Genomic DNA, 14,949 nt, shown 5'->3' with positions numbered 1-14,949 from the left:
ATCTTGTCAGGATTCAGTCATAGTTTATCAGTCCTCGTTGCCTCCAGGCACTAGTCCAGCACACCTACAGCATCTTCTGATTCAGACTGAATGGAGAGATAGAGCTGAGTGACATCAGTAGAGTGGTGGCGACATCACACTCCAAATCCCTGGATGACTTCTGGGTTCTGATTGGTGCATGCTGTTCATATTACATAAACGTTATTGCAGGATCAAATGTTCACATGGACAGCATGGACTTGGGGACCTGCTTCCAAGCCTTGGTTATAGTTAATGTCAACACACGGTGGTGTGTGTTCCTATGGAATAGTAAACCATGGTTAAAAATGGGAAATGAGGGGACAAGATATTTACTTCAGTGAGGGGAGGCAGATTGGGGAGAAGGTCCATGAGTCTGTGATGCTCTCCTGCACTTTGAAGGGTGGTAAAGGAATCAGAAGTGTCACACTGCCCTAATCCATTGTCGTTGAAAGGAGGCTTGCATGAGATCATGTGGCTAAGAGACTGAGCTGCAAAACAGGAAGTTCCTGGATCAAAGCTCACCTGTGCCATGAACTCATCAGTTGCCCTTGAGCAAATCACTCTCCTCGACTTGGTCTTCCTGCCCCTCTACTTGCCGCAATGTGGAGGATAATAATATGGGTTTGTAACGAGATAATAATACATGTAAAGTACCCTGAACACTTGAAAGCATGATACAAATGCTAAGTATCATGATTCTGGCACAAAGGTTAAATGATGCAAATGGCTGTCTTGACTGATGGTAATGAAAGGACCTTGAGAGGGAAGGGGAGGGAAGTGTTTTTAATCTAAATTTGTGCTGGTAAAAGGAGGTGCAATCAATTCAATATCAGGAGCATTTTGGTGGCTGCAGCTTGAATAGCAAATGTTGCATTATGATTCCGTGACAATCACATCAGACGAGTTTGGAACATCATACTTAATTTGGGTGAGTGATTTATTTTCAGTGGGCTTCTCGGAGAAGGGAGAGAGCTCAAATAAGACTTTGAAGTCATTTTCCGCAGCTCCTCTTTTCTTCATCGAAATGACGTGCGTCTCTCGTGTTTGTATTATAATGACATGTCTTCGAAACAAGCAATTACTGTCTTATTTAAGAGAAGCTTGCTGCTGGAGATAAGCTATAATCAAAACAGCAAATGTCTGGGGATGTCTAGTGGGGGGGTGGGGGTGGAATTGCCCCCAAACTTTAGACAGTGTAATTTTGCCCTCTTTTCTACCCTACAAATGGTTGTGGTTTTGTAAAAAAAACACCCTGATAAATTGCAATTCAGCAATTGAAGCCTGTGAGATTGTGGAATGTGTGGGGCAGGGGAAAGAGCTGGGCTGGCAGAAACGGGGGAGTCTTCCTTCTGCACACACACAAAAACAGAATAATTCAAAGGCAGAAATGTGCTTTCCCACTAGGATCCATATAACCTCACTTCCCACAGTGAGGGAACCTCCAGAAGGCCCTCAGAGCTGGACCTCAGGCTGGATGATGAGGATGGAAACACTCCTTCAGGTCTACTGGGCCGAGGCCGTTTAGGGCTTTAAAGTATACAGTGGTACCTCGGGTTAAGTACTTAATTCGTTCTGGAGGTCTGTTCTTAACCTGACACTGTTCTTAACCTGAAGCACCACTTTAGCTAATGGGGCCTCCCGCTGCTGCTGCGCCGCCGGAGCACAATTTCTGTTCTCATCCTGAAGCAAAGTTCTTAACCTGAAGCACTATTTCTGGGTTAACAGAGTCTGTAACCTGAAGCGTATGTAACCTGAAGCATATGTAACCTGAGGTACCACTGTACAGCTTTGTTTCTGTTGCTTCCTTCTCCTGCTCCCCCAATCCAGTTTTATACTTTTATACCTTAGCAGTACACTTGGAATGCTGCAAGCATTTGACCAGGGCATGAGGAGCAAGGGAGATGGGCAGTTGTCTTCTATCCTGACAGACCTCTGGTCCATCTAGCTCACCATCGTCTGCACCGATGGACAGGAGCTGTCCAGGATTTCAGGCAGGAAGTTTCTCCTAGCCACACTGGGAGACGTTGGGGAACCTCTTCATGCAAAGCAGCTTGCCACTGGGCTATGACTCTTCCCTCAAATGCTTCTTAATTCCTTTAGTGCTGAACTCTCCACAGGAAGGATATGAGGAGGCTCCTCCTTACCTTGATCTGCCATTGGTATCACTTTTTCTACCCATGTTAAAAGGCCTCATACCTGTGGGCAAACAAAGGTGAGCAGAAGCAGTAGCAAATTTAGGAAGCAGGGTGGATCTGCCCACTTCAGTTTCTCTCGGTGTCTCTCATTTTCCCAATCTTAAATTCAGTTCACTGCATCTTTGCATCTGCTTGCGAATATTGTTTTGAAGCCCTCATGAAGATTTGACTGCATTTCAGTGCACAGTTCTCTTACTATAACTGTTTTTGCAAGCTGTTCCCCCCAATAGAATTCCTTTTTGTTTGTTATTTTCGCTATTATTTCTGGGCATATTTTCCACTGCTATACACTTTTGTGGGGAAGGGGAGAATGCTGGAGAACAGTATCACAAAATTTGGAAAAGTGCCGCTTTTTAAGGACAGCTGAGTTTTGGCTTGCATATTGTTTCTGGAAGTGCGAATTACAAAAACATAACAAGGGCCTCACCATTTTGCAGTTGAAAAGGGCAATGCCCATCCTTTCCTGCCCTACACAAAATGAATATCTCCCCCATCCCTGGTGCCAATGGCCACTGACAGGGTCCCAGCAGAGCATCTTTCCCCAGCAAAGCCTTAGGAGCACGCATCGCTGCCAAAGGTCTTATCCACAGTAGAAATGCCTCAAATTATATAATTTTCCCACAGGGGAGTCTGGGGCTGGTACTTGCATTTTAGAACCATCCCTTTGGGGAACAATCTTCCACAAGGGCTGCTTCCACCTTTTCCTCCCCCAGCTCTAAAGATAAATTCTTAGACTTTCAGAAGTCTAAGGAGAAGTCTAAGGTCAGGGAAGGAGATGGTTGAAACACTCACAATAAACGCAACCCTCTCCCACTTGAATAATGGGATGTTCTTGTTTCCCTACAGCTGAATTTGCCACACGCAGAGGGAAAATCTAACTGCCCTTGCCAAGAACAACAGCTGCTTAGCTTCTTGTTAGCTGTGCTCTTTTATGGCCTAGCAAGCTCCTGAAAGAGTGAGGTGGCGGCAGACTGGGGTTTGGTGGCGGGTAGGTGGGGGTTTTTTTTTAAGGTAATTGATGGCACTTTTATATAACACAGTGACAACGTGGGCCTAGCTGTCCCAGAGTTCAGCTCAACTTGCTGAATAATATTTTAAAAGATTCATACAGTGATTTGGCATGTTATGAGAGGATTTTCATAATCCTGCTCAGCGTATTAGTTTGTAGCAGTCATAGAAGTTTGGATGTCCTGAGGGGAAAGTCGGAGTATTGTTGCTGATACATCTTTTGCACTATGAAATGAAATGAATTCCTTCTGTGCAGCAGTGTGCGTGCATGAGAGACAGACAGACAGACAGACAGACAGTGCTGTGGCATACTACAGGAGCCACATAATACCCATTCTGCTGAGGTGTTCCTGTACTCTTCATAGCTCTTTGCTTGTCCACAGTATGGGAGTGGGGCCATAGGTGAGTGGCCCTGCTTGGCCTACAGAGTGCCAGGCATAGAGAGTCCTCTCCTCCTCCAGAAGCATCAAAGGCAAGAATAACAAACAGTTCATATTTCATACTCCTTTTTATTCAATTATCCGGTTGCATGCATGCCAGGAATCCATGTCTCCACACAAAGAGAGACGTTGGCTGCTCTGGGCCCCGCCTCTTTCGTCCCCAGCAACATCCTGAGTGCCAACGGGTACTCCCAGTAGTCCCACCCCTCTGCCTCCTCTGTTCTAGGATGCAGAAGGACCGACGGGCCTGTGGAGATGGAGGATCCCCCATACTCTCCAGGGAGGTCTCTGCAGGCTGCACTCTCACCTCCCCTTCTTCTTCCACTATCTTGTAACTAGATAATTCCTCCTGGGATGGTATGGCATCTCTCTCTCTCCCTCTCCTCCTGAAACTGTTGTAGGCAAGGGGAGGGCAAAACTTCCCCCTCCTCATCGTCTTCGGACAGAAGCTGATCAGACTGAGTGCACACTTCCCAGTCTTCCTGTTCCGACCATTCCCTGACACAGCGGGTGTCAGATTCAACCCCTGGTATTGTCAGTTCAAGGTACCCAGTGATGGGAAGCACTCTCTGCCTGAGACTAGAGTGGCCACTTAACGCATTGCCCCAAATGAGGAGATGCATCGCTGAAAAGAAGGACTTAAGAGGCTTGCATAATACTTGCATGTGTTGATGCAAAGGTATAGGTGCAAATTTAGAAATAAATGTTAGAATTTAAATACAATGTACAATAGTATAAAACCATCCACATACCAGACACCACCACCTCTTCTTTTCTATTTCTTTTTTTGCGCATTTAAAAACGTTTAAGATTTTTGTGGGATCAGGAATGCAAGTGTAGGAACGAACTACAGCTACCCTGAGCCTAGGCCAAATCCCTTCACAAAGCATAGATTAGTCAACAAAGTCCCAGATGGACTGATAAAAATGGGGAAACAGAGGTGCACTGTTAAGTTGTTTATATCAAGGTGTTAACTAAACTGAGGAATTGTTTAGGTAGTAGTTCTATGCAAGTTAATGCAAATGTGCCATCTGGGCCTCTGTAAAGAAGCCAAACACTAGAGATTCTTGCATAAGGAAGAGGCACAAAAGCCCTGGATTGCACTCACCAACAGGCTGTCCCAATGACAGTGACAAGATAGCTTGCAATCCACCACTAGCATATGGGCATTTCATAAGATGAGGAGAGGAGACGTTGACCATGACTGGGATATGCATACTACCACTGCTATTGTTCCAAAATATTCAGGCTTAGGATGTCAAGACCACAATCTGAAGCAACAGGAAAAGGTGAACCTCCAAAACTGATGGATTCATGATGCTCTGGCATCAAAAACTGGCAAAAACCATGGCTTACAGTCGGAGTACATTGCATGAAAAGACAGAAGGAGGGAACGTGCTCTACGTCAATAAAAACCAGTTCTCTTGGTTCTGTATTGTGCATCAATTACGCAAACTGCGCAAACTCAATGTGAATTAAGTGGCAGGATTACAGACAATTCCAATCCTAGCCCACTGGAAATCCTAAACAGTCTCCCATGAGTAAATCTCCACCCCACCTCCTTTTCTCCGACTTCCTCATTCATCAAAGAAGACAATTGTCACTCAGGGCCATTTGTCTTTGAGCTCTTTGCTCTCCTACTTTTAAGGCTCACCAGGTTCTGGGAGATGGAGGGTCTGGAATGCTTTCTAGTGATAGCATGTCAGCCTGATGCTCCAGCTCTGCCTCCTCCTCCTCTCCCATTATTTCCCAACTCTTCCCCTCATCTTCCTCTGAGCTGTGACCTCCCTCAAACCCTGTTGTAATTCTGAACTGACTTCTTCTCTGGAAGAGTCAGGCTGGGGAGGCAGTCTCCACCATTCCTCCTCTGCCAAGTCCCTGGAGTGGGGCTTGTGGGTTCAGTTAAGGGCCTCTTCCTTTCTTTCCCTTCCCTGCTAATTTGAGCACTGTTGATGGGAGATCCCTTCAGAAGCAGGCTGCCCATCCTTCTCATAATGATTGTCAGAAACAAGTGGCAGCGTCTTAGTTTTTTGCTAGTAACAGTAAGGAACATAAGCTGGATAGACACCAACAGCAGGGTGGTCATTCAGAAAAAATCTATACATTATTAAATTCCTCAGACATTAAAAGAATGGAATAGCATCACGAGCTACTGCCAAAACACTGTGAATCATGGGAAATCACTTCCAGAATTTATCCCTTCAGAAACTAAGGCCAAAGGTGGGAACCAATACTGTAAATCAGATTTGGATGTGGGGAATGGCCCTTTGCTTTCCTAAATCAGTAGAGAACATGTTCAAGGACAGTTTACCCATGCAATAATGTGATCTGTGTAGCCTTGCCAGTGTCTGCCTGTGAGGCCTGTACCACAATCCTGCTACACAAGTGATGGCCACATAATTTAAAGGTGCATGGGAGCTAGTGAAGTAAGTTGCATGCCCAGGTCTCCGGTACAGGATATAATTTAAAGCAGGCCATTTGTTCATTTCAGACTCCTAAAAAAATAAATAATAAAAAGCAGACGGAGAAAGATTATCAGAAGTAGAGCTTAGAGTGCTGGTGTTTGTTCATGTTTGCACACGCACTCAGAGGTTGCTGGGGGGGAGGGGCAAGTACGCTTGGGTTATTCTTGGCCAGATAATTTAAATAGTTTCAGCTCACTATCTAATAGGTAAACATAATAAATCAAATGCACATTTAGAGGCAGAGCAATCTGATTGCTCAGATAAGCAAACCAACCTCCACACTTACTTCCTTTTCATTCCTCCCTTCTCTCTCTCTCTCTCTCTCTCTCTCTCTCTCTCTCTCTCTCTCACACACACACACACACACACGCACCACCAGTAATTCTGTTGGAAAGACATCTCTTACGCACGCCTTGCCAAGTTCACAAAGTATGCTACAACCTAGCGATGGATGCCAGTCTCTTTCACCTCGCAGCCTGAGTTGTTAGTAATAAAATACAGTGGAATGTGTGGCCCATAAGCTGCCAGATCTATAATGGGTGTGCGATGGGAGGGAGGGAGGACTTGCTAAGTTAAAGCAGTAGTGAGAAATGCTTGAGAGTGCAGTGGTTAGATGCTGGTGCCAGATAGAAGGCATTTCATGTCCAAGGAGATGACCTGGGGACACATGATACAGAGCCGTGCTGAAGCTAAACAGGTCTGGGTCTGATCAGTGCCTGGAGGGAAACAGCCTGGGAACTTAATGTACGCCGCTCTGAGTTCCATCAGGCTAGAAGGGTAAGATATACATGTAATAAGATAAATACATTAAAATTCTTCCCCACACAGTGTGCCAATCTTGGGGTTGCAAGGATTTGTCCTGGCTTTCCTCATTTGATGATGAACAGGGACTCATGACTCTGGTTTTTGCCAAAGACTTTTATTTTCAGATCGGAACAGTACATAAGGCAAGTTGCACAAGATGTCAAAAGCATGGCTAGCACAAGCTAAGCCAATGAACCAATAAGCAACATGCTCCCTGCACTTTCCTTTGGGAGGATGGGGCAGGCCCAAAATTTAGCATGGCAAGCGGCCAGGGACTGGGCAAGTAAATGGGCACTCCTTCTAGTGGGCTGGCTAGGGGAGGGTCATGGATGCTGGAATTGGTGTCTCTGTGCCCTAGGTGATGGAGGCAGAGCGGATGTTGGCTTGGCATCAGGTTTACTGATGGGCCTTCTGGTGGCTCCCTCACTGTGAGAAGCGAAGTTAGGGGGAACCAGGCAGAGGGCCTTCTCAGTAGTGGCGCCCGCCCTATAGAATGCCCTCCCATCAGATGTCAAGGAAATAAACAACTATCTGATTTTTAGAAGACATCTGAAGACAGCCCTGTTTAGGGAAGATTTTAATGTTTGAAGTTTTATTGTGTTTTTAATATATTGTTGGAAGCCGCCCAGAGTGGCTGGGGAAACCCAGCCAGATGGGTGTGGTATAAATAATAAATTATTATTGCTATTACTATTGCATACTACTACTGCTGCTGCTGCTGCTACTACTCTCAGCTGCCTTCCCTGAATGGAGAGGCTCCTGTGTCACAGAGGAAGGTTCCAGAGCCAGCTCCTTGGCTGGAGAAGCTGAGAGGTGTGTGTCTGGAAAGGAGGTTATGAAGGGGCAGCACATCACATTACTCCAGTTGAGGCAAAACAGGAACATGCCACACACACATCCCACTGCCACACCACCACCATTGCCCATCTTCTCTTATCTGTGTTGTGTAGGCTTCTCTGCTGGTGGTGGAAGTTGCAGGCTGGGTGGCGAAGGCAAGGTGGACACTGTCTCTTGGGCTTCCATCACGCAAGGCAGGCACCTCCAGGCCTGAGGTAATGACACAAACTTCTGAGAGTTTGATAGATCTTCCTTCAGAGGGCGGCTCTCTAGTCCCTAACCTCTGGGGAATCTCATCGGAATCAGACATCTTTTGGAGTTCAAAGTCAACTACCCTCATGCCCCAAGGACCTTCCCCAGAGTCCTCCAGATCTATCTTCCCAAGCTCCTCTCACTTATCAGGATCTGACCATGTCCTCCGTCACACCTCCATGTGACTCTTGACATAATCCCCTCTCCCAAGTGCTGCCACACACCCTGGTCATTGGGATTGGGTTTCTCTGGATAACGTTCCCAGCTAAGTGAGAAGCATGAATACTGTCTGTGTTCTTACACAGATAATCTTCTGGACTCCAACCCTTCCAGTGGATCAGATATTGAAGCCTACTGAGATGACAGCGAGAGCTCAGGATCTGTTGCACTTCAAACTCCTCCTGTCTGTCAACTGTGACTGTGAGGAGTGGGGTATCCTCTCCCTGGGGAGAGAAAGGAATGATGAGAAACAGGGTGGGCTTTCATGGATACAGGGAACAGCAATCAATATGCTACCAGGCTGATCTGATCATCCTGTCTTCTCAGTTATTCAGCGTGGCTGGTTTGAGAATGAATATATTTTAAATAAAACTCTTTATGTTTTATTATGTTTAAAATTTCTCTCATAAACCAGAAACAATCACTGGGGACAGCAGTCTAGAAAGCTAAATGGAAATTAACAAGTACGTGAGAGAAGGGAGAGAATATGTGGGTCAACCCCTGACACGTGAATAACCTGCAGTTGTAATTGTAACCTTTTGAGTCTTCCTGAAAATAAATGTGACCTGAGTGCTGAAAGCTGAGAGCAACTGAGACTTCAAAACAACCAGGTGAAAATTTGGTAGGTGAATAATACATTGATGGGAACACATTGTTCTCTCTCTCTCTCTCTCTCTCTCTCAGAACAAGAGAGAGGGAGAGATTCACTTAATACCACACCTCATTGTGTATCTCTAGATCTAACTGCCTCAGGTACAATGGTTATAGAAACACCTTACCAAGCAAGTTGGCCCTAATGTGAAAACTAATGGGTAATGGGACCGCAGGGAACAAGACAGTTCATCTAGTACAACTGAAGCATGAGATTCCAACATGCACCTAAAGAGAGAAAATATTCCACATCAAGAATCCATCTTGCAGGTATGAGTGCCAGTGACTTCTGCTTGCAATCATCAACTCATCCTTTGCTACATTTAGTTTGTGCCATACAGGCTACTTACTTCTTGGAAGAGGCTGGTAGATAATCAGTGAAAAGGAAGCCACGCAGTTGTAAAAGCCCAGATTCAAACACTTGCTTCAGACAATTTATTGCACAACCACCACATTTAAAACAAAAGTAACAAACAGAGTTTATCTGAAATGACACTTTAATTACTTTATTATATTGAAGAATTTTATGTACAGTCCCAGCAAGGCTTTATCTCTGCCAAAAGAATTTTTTAAAAAATGCTATCTATTGAATTTCTGAGGTCTTTGATGGCATTCCTTCTCTGCCCATTTTCTGAAAGTTGTCCTTGCGCACAGTATAGACTCACAACAGATTTTTAGAATTGATGCAGACACATGGCACATAATATATTTATAAGCTGAAAATATTATAAAAAACTAGGTCCTAAATAAAACACATGGCATGAATGGGACTAACAATGAAACTAAAAATCAGAGCAATTAGAGATAGGCAAGCCAAAATAAATGAATCATATGGATAACTCCATGGTCCCTGGCTGTCCCAGAAGCCTTAGGATACAGGAGACCTCTCCATAAGTGGAGACTGGTGAGGAAGTGGAAAGATAAGCAGAAGACAGAGAATGGATAATTGAACAGGGTGCCTTCTAAATGTCTACAGCTCCCATCAGCCCCAGCCAGCATGGCCAGGTTCAGAGGGGGGGGGGAAGGGAGGTGGAGCCCCAGCATATCTGGAGGGCACCTTGTTAACTATCCCCACATTAGACAGTAAGTAATAGAATCTTAAACTAAATGTGAAACAGAAAAAGAAAGCAATGATGAAAAGATCAAAAGTGCATGCAGAAAGAATGGGTGACCTATAGGAATCTGTTGGACCTTACAGGGAGGGAACCCAGACTGAAACCAATGGAAGACGTAAGGAGCCGAGTTACTGACTGGTTACAGTATCATCAGCTACATGATATGCTGTTTAAGTTACAGCATTTAAAAAAATGGATTCCTGGACCAAAGCTCACAATTTGAAAGACAATTATTACAAAATAAGGACAAGCTATTGTCCAAAATGTAGAACTTTTTGTTAGAATGGGAAACAAAAGATGAGCTAGTCAAAGCTTTAATGACACACTGGGCAATAGGTATAGGGCACAACATAGATTTAAGCCTCTGAGAGAAACTTTGGAAGAACGATTTGAAATGTGCTGCATGTTATTCACTGAAAGAGAATTATATGAAAATGATTCACAGATGGTATTTAACTCTGAGGAGGTTGGCCAAGATGTATAAAGCAGAAAATGGAGGGAACATTTTTTCACATGTGGTGGACATGTAAAAAGGTAAAAGAATATTGGGAAATGATCTATACTGAGTTGAAAAAAAGGTTTAAAATAACTTTCCCAAAAAGACCATAGTCCTTTTTGTTGGGAATAATTCAGACTGAGGTGTCTAAATGTCAGCAAAATTTATTTATGTATGCAACAACAGCGGACTGGGTTTTGTTAGCCCAAAAATGGAAAGTGAGGGAGGTCCCAGACAAAGAGGACTGGCAAATTAAGATGTTAGAATATGCAGAGCTTGCAGGTTTAACATACAGAATAAGAGAGTGAGAAGAACATATATTCAAAGAAGAGTGAAAAATATTTATTGAGTATACGGAATATGATTGTACACAGCTGAAAACGCTGGCAGCATTAAGATAAAATCAACAGTGTAATTAATGTTTGAGTGATGTAAAAGTTGAGAACTAAAATGGTTATAGCAAAATATGCAGGAATGAAAGATAAAATCGTTGGAGATCTGACAGTACGTAAAATGTTTATTTTAAGATGTAAAATTGAAAAACTTAATAAAAACCTTTATATAAAAGTGCATGCTGAAAGAAATATGGTAGTGAGAGGAATGCAAAACAGAACGAGAAGATTGGAAATAGGAGGCAATAAAGAGGAATGACTAAGATCTCATTATAAATTAGTCAATCAAGAGAAAAATGAAACAACAAATCAAAGTAAGAATGGAATTAAAGAAAGTACCCAATTTGAACAATATTTGACAGCTGAAAATAACAAGACTTAGCCAGTTATGGCCTCTGAGAAAAAATGAAGGGAAGGCATGGCACCAGCCTCACTAGCTTGAGGAGAAAGATAAGCGGGAACATCACCAACTGACAAAGTAACAGAAAGAATTGGAAAAGGAAGAAGCGTCTGGAGGAATGCTTAAACAAATTTTGACTTTGACAGGTTTAGCTTTAAAAAATCTGTACACAGCTATGAAGAATTCACAGTAAGACAGGATAAATGATCTACAAAAGAACAACACTAAAAGGGAGAATAAGGAAAGACAAGCAGAATGAGCACAGATGTCATAACTGATACTCAAAGGCAGAGGAGTGCCTCAACTCTGTGTGCGCCCCAAATTAAGAGTTGAATCAGGGTGATTTGGGGAAGGCTCTCCTATTTCCAAGTCTGACCATGTTATTAACAAGGCATCTCAAGTGGATCAGGGACTCCCTAACCTTCCAACTTGCTTTGCGTCTGTGCCTGTCAAAAAACCTTTCCTCTTCTCACAGACAAAACAAGCTGACAGGAAAAACACCAAAAGTTCAAGAGTGGAAGGAGCAGAGAGGCAGGCAGACCTTTCGTGATGACAGACAGTGCCAGTTTTCAATCACAGGGAATTATTTCCCCAGTGATTTGGGGAAATTAATTAAAATCTGTTTATGTTTCAGGCAGATCGATGCCTTCCACAATGCAAACCAACAGAGAGATGGATCCCCCAAAATCCTTGGAGGAAGTAGAAGCCTTCACAATGACCCTAGGGCAGTGCCGGATTTACATATAAGCTAAACAAGCTATAGCTTAGGGCCCCACTGTCTTGGGGGCCCCCAAAAAAAATTTTAGGGGAAAAAACTGGATCTACATTTCCAAAATATAAGATAAAAACAAATAAAATAAAACCTACATACAGCAACAGTGTTTTGTGTTGTGTATGGACCTGTTAGGTCCATAAATTACCGTATATCATATACCCGTATTTTTTGCTCTATAAGACTCACTTTTCCCCTCCTAAAAAGTAAGGGGAAATGTGTGTGCATCTTATGGAGCGAATGCAGGCTGCGCAGCTATCCCAGAAGCCAGAACAGCAAGAGGGATCGCTGCTTTTGCTGCCCAGCGATCCCTCTTGTTGTTCTGGCTTCTGGGATTCAGAATTTTTTCCCCTTGTTTTCCTCCTCCAAAAACTAGGTGCGTCTTATGGTCTGGTGCGTCTTATAGAGCGAAAAATACGGTATTCAACACAAAAAAACAGTGACAATTTGTTTTTGACAAAGGACAGCTGGACATATAAAGGGCCCCATTACCTTCAGTAGCTTAGGGCCTCATCAAACCTAAATCCAGCTCTGCCCTAGGCATAACAGCCCTTCAGGGTAACATTTTCCCCACTCAAGTCTTTATGGGGATATTCGATAGAACAGAGTCTTAATTTGTTACATTATCTCACCACAATCCCACCCTGTCATTCCTCATGTGAGCTTTTAAATGAGATTTTTTTTGGGGGGGGGGAGTAAAAAAACCCACCCTTAGGCATAGACTGACAGTATGTTCATTTGAGAGGTCTTCTATTTGGGGAGTCGGGGAGGTAAGTCATTTTTTCTTACATCAGGTTTCAGCCCTGATCTGCTGGGTGACTAACGAGATACATATAAAGATATTGCACCCTCTGCTCTTATTGGTTCAGAACTAAACCTACCAGATGGCTCAGTAAAAAGATAAGCAGAGGGGGAAATGCCCTCCATAAGACATCCCTCCCCCATGGAAATGAAGCATGCAACATGGAGAGAGGCGGCGGCAGAGAGAGTAGGGCCCTGGATCAGTTGGGAAAGGAAAGAAGTGAAACTGGATTTAGAAAGGGGAAAGGCTGTGCATTTATTGTGCAACAAATTTCACAGTTGCCTTTAAAGCTCTGTTTCTTTAATTAACTCAGGAATAGTAGCAAAAATGACCAACCTTCGTGATACTGTTGCCCAAACGCTGACCTCACATGTCTATTCATTTGTGCATTCAGTTACCGCAGCATCAGATGGCAACTTCCATGAGGGACACAAAACCAAGGCTATTGGTGATGCTACAGCCACCACACAGCTACATATGAAAAAGGTGTACAGTGGGACCTCGGGTTAAGTACTTAATTCGTTCCAGAGGTCCGTTCTTAACCTGAAACTGTTCTTAACCTGAGGTACCACTTTAGCTAATGGGGCCTCCTGCTGCCGCCATGCCGCTGGAGCATGATTTCTGTTCTCATGCTGAAGCAAAGTTCTTAACCTGAAGCACTATTTCTCCGTTAGCAGAGTCTGTAACCTGAAGCATATGTAACCCGAGGTACCACTGTATATGTAAATTGGTATGGAAACGATGGGGAATGATGGGAAGGGAGGGAGAATTGGTAGGTCTTTGGGTCCCAATAAGTCTAGAGGTGCCAGTGAAACTCTATACTAGCCTCAGAGAGCAGAAAAGTCAGAGACTGAGTGGAAAAGGCTACTTGGGAAGCAGAGGATCGACTCCATCTGAAGGCAAATCTCTCTCTCTCTCTCTCTCTCTCTCTCTCTCTCTCTCTCTCTCTCTCTCTCTCTCCACACACCTTTCCTGGTTGAGCCTGCCCCCAAACTCCCCTGATATGTCATGGGTAGAGATGGAGGAGGAATTTGATTCAGTTCACATTGCAAAGTGAATTTGCCTAATTTGCAGTTTCTTAAACAATGAGCAAACTGCAACTCACCATGCAAAAGGTGCACCTCTCTGAATTTCTCAATGAAGTTCTCCAACCAAGTAATATGTACAAAAATGCATATACTAGCGCATTGTGTGCATAATGCATATACAGTGGTGCCTCGCAAGACGAAATTAATTTGTTCCGCGAGTTTTGTCGTCTTGCGATTTCTTTCATCTTGCGTTGCACGGTGTCGGGAAAGTTTTGGAAAAGCTTCAAAAATCACCAAAGTCTTTAAAAACCTCAAAAAAGGCTACCACACCGCGTTCTATGAGTTGCTCCTCGAAGTCAAGTCGCAACTGTATTAACGGTGTTAAGAAAAAGGAAACAAACTTGCAAGACGTTTCCGTCTTGCGAAGCAAGCCCATAGGGAAAATCGTCTTGCGAAGCAACTCAAAAAACCAAAAACCCTTTCGTCTAGCGACTTTTTTGTCTTGCGAGGCATTCGTCTTGCGAGGTACCACTGTAAGTGAAAACAACATACAGAAATGCATCTAAAGTAGGGGAAATTGCTTTGTGAAAATAAATATATTAGGAGAGAGAATCTCAGGCACTGCTGCTCTTAGGACTCAGCTATACAGCTGCAAATAAAATGTTTTAAGTGTATTTTAAGTGCAATATGCAATGTGACATTAGATGGCGATGGTGAGCCTTATGGAAAATTCAATGTATTTTTAAAAACGGTTTTCGAAAAAGCATTTTCAGAACTTTTTTTTTATATGTGTGCAGATTCCACCTTAGTCTTCTACAATTCTTCCCCTGAGAACCAAAATGCATTCCTGCACATGGATCCACTGGGATGGCTGAACTTGCAGGGAGACCAAGAAGACATCTAGGAAATGCTTCAGAAAACCACAAAGTCTTCAAGAAGACCTGATTCTCTATAACAGTCTCCCTTATGGAATTAGTTTAACTTGGATAAGGAGTTTGCACCACTGCCTGGTAAAAAGGGAGAGAGAATGGGTCCCTTCCTCTTTCTTTATA

At 43.6% G+C, this 14,949-nt stretch overlaps 1 long non-coding RNA gene across 2 annotated transcripts in view; it reads left to right on the top strand.

The window, feature by feature from the left end:
• Positions 1 to 12,167, top strand: part of LOC308597411 — an 88,783-nt gene extending 76,616 nt beyond the window's left edge. For both annotated transcript variants that reach the window (XR_014012954.1, XR_014012955.1), the window contains 3 exons: positions 8,657 to 8,863; positions 8,980 to 9,162; positions 11,930 to 12,167. This is a non-coding gene — a long non-coding RNA (uncharacterized lncRNA). The remainder of the gene's footprint in view (positions 1 to 8,656; positions 8,864 to 8,979; positions 9,163 to 11,929) is intronic.
• The last annotated feature ends 2,782 nt before the right edge of the window (positions 12,168 to 14,949 follow it).

This window comes from Podarcis bocagei (assembly GCF_964188305.1).
Source record: "Podarcis bocagei genome assembly, chromosome: 11".
NCBI classification, from domain to species: Eukaryota; Metazoa; Chordata; class Lepidosauria; order Squamata; family Lacertidae; genus Podarcis; species Podarcis bocagei.
Note: the sequence above shows the minus strand (reverse complement) of the source record. Positions and strands in the feature narration are given on the sequence as shown.